The following is a 4,091-nucleotide window of genomic DNA, read 5'->3' as shown; positions in this document are numbered from 1 at the left end:
GAGATAGGACGACATGAAGTCAATGGACTGTTTCAGCACTACCTGACTAAAAATGCTGCAGCCACTGCCAGGCAGTTGGTTTTAAACTTCACACAGAGCAGGGATGAAGGAGGGGTGCAAGTGCTCCACTCCTTGCCCCCTGCCTCACCAGCTGCCCCTGTGAACCAGCAGTTGAGAGGTGGAAGACTCCAGAAGCTATCAACCTGGCCCAGCATTCTCCTGTATGGTAACCAGGCAGGATAAAAATCAATGATTACATCTTGAAAGAGTTAATGGTTTTCTTAATTAAATCAGCTTTCAAAACATTTACTTTAAACATTTACATTTACATTAAATGTTTGAAAACATTTACATCCTGCCCACCAGGCAACTGGTGCGCAGGATCGCATGGGAGGCCAGTCTGAGGGGGAAAAGGAGTCCAGGAGAGCTGGCTGAATTTTAAAGAAACCTTACTGAGGGTGCAGGAACAAACCATCCCCATGTGCAGGAAGAATAGCAAATGTGGCAAACGACCAGTTTGGCTTAGCAGAGAACTCTTCAGTGAGCTTAAACACAAAAAGGAAGTTTACAAGAAGCAGAAGCTTGGATAAAACTTTGGAGGAGTATAAGAATATTGCTTGGGCATGCAGGGATGAAGTTAGGAAAGCCAAAGTGCAATTGGAGTTGCAGCTAGCAAAGGACATGAGTGGTAACAAGAAGGGTTTCTCCAAGTATGTTACCAACAAGAAGAAAGTCAGGGAAAGCTCCCTTACTGAATGGGGAAGGCAACCTAAGGAGAGATGAGGAGGAAAAGGCTAAAGTGCTCAATGCCTTTTTTACCTCAGGCTTCACAGGCAAGGTCAGCTCCCAGACCACTACACCGGGCAGCACAGTTTGGGGAGGAGGTGAGCAGCCAGCAGTAGTGAAAGAACAGGTTAGGGCAGTGGCAGGCAATTATTTTGGGAGGAGGGCCGCTTACTGAGTTTTGGCAAGCCATCAAGAGCCACACAACAGGCAGCCCAGGGGAGATAAATATTAATTTTCTAAATTTTTTAGGGGCCCCACGGGCCGGATAGAATGGCCTGGCGGGCCGCATCTGGCCTGCAGGCTGCATTTTGCCCGCCCCTGGGTTAGGGGCTATTTAGAAAAGCTGGATGTGTGCAAGTTCACGGGGCCAAATGCAATGCATGCAAGGGTGCTGAGGGAGTTAACTGATGTGATTGCAGAGCAGCTGGCCATTATCTTTGCAAATTTGTGGCAATTGGGGGAGGTCCCGGATGATTGGAAAAGGGTAAATATAGTGCCCATCTTTTTAAGAAAGGGAAGGAGGATCTAGGGAACAACAGTTTGGTCAGCCTCACCTCAGTCCCCCAAAAAACCATGGAGCGGATCCTCAAGAAACCCATTTCTAAGCTCTTGGAGAAGGTGGTTAGGAACAGTCAGCATGGATTCACCAAGGGCAAGGCATGCCTGACCAACCTGATTGCCTTCTATAAGATGACTGGCTCTGTGGATGCGGGGAAAGCAGTGGACATAATATATAGAGGTGCACTGATATATCAGTTATGTATCGGATCAGCACCAATAGAAGGAAAATTATCAATGGCTATTGGCTTTTTTCGGCCGGTGTAGCTGATAACGTCACCAATAAATAGAATATGCCTTCTGGCCAGGGCCCCTGGAGGCTGCGTGCATGTGCACAGCCGCAGCCTGCACATGGCCAGGAATGCAGCCAGGCAGCGTGGAGAGCAGCGCCCCACAGGTAAGTGGGGGGAGGAAAGGGTAGGGGGCACTACCCAGCCAGGGCAGTGATTGGGAACTGGGGCTGGGGTTCATCCAGAGGATCAGTGTCCCAGCACTTGAAAAGGGTGACAGGGATGCTTGAACTAAACCTCATCCAATGAGCTTTAGTTCAAATGCTGCCACCAGCATTCTTAAGCACAGGGACACTTAACGGGAACGGAGCAAGAGTGGATGCAGTCTGCTTGCTGTGGGCTCAGGGCTCTCCACTCTTCTGCCTTTGCCCTGAGAGCCCCATACCAGCCTGACAGCAGGAGGCACAACTGGGCTGGTGCGGGGCTTCTGAGGCAAAGGCAGCAGGATGGAGTTCCCTGAACCCACAGCAAGCAGCCCATTTCCACCCTCTCCCCCACATGGTTAAAAGCGTCCCCGTGCTTAAAACTGGTGATGGTGACAGTGCTTGAACTAAAGTCCATTCATCGCCCTGGCTGGGCAGCGTCCCCTGCTCCTGCCCCTTCCCCACTCCCTCCATCACTGTGGGGGCCCCAGTCTGCCCCCCACACGCCCCCTCTCCACCACAGACTTACCTGCAGGGCACTGCTCTCCATGCTGCCCAGCCACATTCCTGTAAATCAGTTATCGGATCGGAAGTGGCCAATACTGCTGGTTAATAATCAGCTATCAGTACTGACCATGAAAATCTGTATTGGTGTACCCCTAATAATATACCTTGACTTTAGCAAGGCTTCTGATACCATCTCCCACAGCATTCTTGCAGGCACGCTAAGGAAATATGGGTTAGATGAATGGAATGTAAGATGGATAGAAAGCTGGCTGGACTGTCGGGCTCAACAGGTAGTAATTAATGGCTCAATGTCTAGTTGACAGCTGGTGACAAGTGGAGTGTCCCAGGGGTCAGTCCTGGGGCTGGTTCTGTTCGCTATCTTAATTAACAATCTGGAAGATGGGATGGATTGGCACCTTCAGCAAGTTTGCAGATGACACCAAGCTGGGGGGTGCAGTAGCTATAGTGGAGGGTAAGGCTAGGATTCAGTGACCTAGACAAATTGGAGGATTGGGCCAAAAGAAATCTCATAAGGATCAGCAAGGACAAGTGCAAAGTCCTGAAACACTCCCATGTGCCGCTACAGGCTGGGGGCGACCATGGGCCTCTACAGGCTGGGGGCTACTGGCTGGGCAGCAGCTCTGCAAAAAAGGACCTGGGGGTGACAGTGGACAAGCTGAATATGAGCCAGCAGTGAGCACTAGTTGCCAAGAAAGTTAATGGCATCCTGGGCTGCATTAGTAAGAGCACTGCCAGCAAACTGAGGGAAGTGATTATTCCCCTCTATTCTGCACTGGTGAGGCCACATCTGGAGTCCTGTGTCCAGTTTTGGGTCCCCCACTACACAAAGTTAAAGATAGTTCAGGAGGGCAACAAAAACGGTTCGGGAGCTGGGGCAGATGACTTCCGAGGAGAGGCTGAGGGAACTGGGCCGATTTAGTCTGCAGAAGAGAAGACCGAGGGGGGATTTGATAGCAGCCTGCAACTACCTGAAGGTTGTTGCCAAAGAGGATGGAGCTGGGCTGTTCTCAGTGGGGGCAGATGGCAGGACAAGGAGCAATGGGCTCAAGTTGCAACAAGGGGAGTTGAGGTTGGATATTAGAAAAAAAAACCCACCTCTCACTGGGAGGGTGGTGAAGCACAGGAACAAGTTACCCAGAGAGCTGGTGGCATCTCCATCCTTGGAGGTGTTTAAGCCCCGGCTAGACAAAGCGTTGGCTGGGATGATGCAGTTGGGGCTGGTCCTGCTCTGAGCCGGGGGCTGGACTAGATGCGACCTCCTGAGCTCCCTCCAACCCTCATTTTCTGTGAGGGCATAATTATTTCTTTGTAAAAATAAACCAATTTGAAAATCCTTTTGAAACAGCAGCCTGTACGAAGGCCTCACCTTGCTCCTGTCTGTCACGTAAAATAAAATAAAATACAAACATGACGCTGTGCGCAGAGACTGGAAGCCGCTGCCTGGCCAGCCACAACCAGAGCTGATTCAAACGCTCACCCAGCCCACGGCAGCAGCAGCCTCTTTTGCAGGGACACGGGCTATTTTCTTCACTTCAGCCTATTCAGCTAATTCAGTTCAAAGCCTCGTTCCTTTAAAAGTAAGGAGCTGAGCAGAAAGAGGGCAGGCGAGGCAGCCTACGAGTCTCCTCGCTCCGACACCCGCACGGAAACAGCGGCCAGACAATCGGCGCAACCGGCTCGCGGGGCGCTTTCCTTTGCGCCGTTCAACGGGATTTCTCCAGCTTTCCGATGCCGGTTTGATGCCTCCGAGCACAAACCACCCGACAAGAAACGCTGCCCCTCGCGG

General features: G+C 51.3%; 1 protein-coding gene across 1 annotated transcript in view; it reads right to left on the bottom strand.

Moving 5' to 3' along the window:
* The window catches only part of MRPS26 (mitochondrial ribosomal protein S26), an 11,363-nt gene that overhangs the window by 3,224 nt on the left and 4,048 nt on the right, over window positions 1–4,091 (bottom strand). The window lies entirely within an intron of this gene.

Source organism: Alligator sinensis, unplaced genomic scaffold (assembly GCF_000455745.1).
Source record: "Alligator sinensis unplaced genomic scaffold, ASM45574v1 scaffold12_1, whole genome shotgun sequence".
NCBI classification, from domain to species: Eukaryota; Metazoa; Chordata; order Crocodylia; family Alligatoridae; genus Alligator; species Alligator sinensis.
This window is presented reverse-complemented; position numbering and strand designations above follow the sequence as displayed.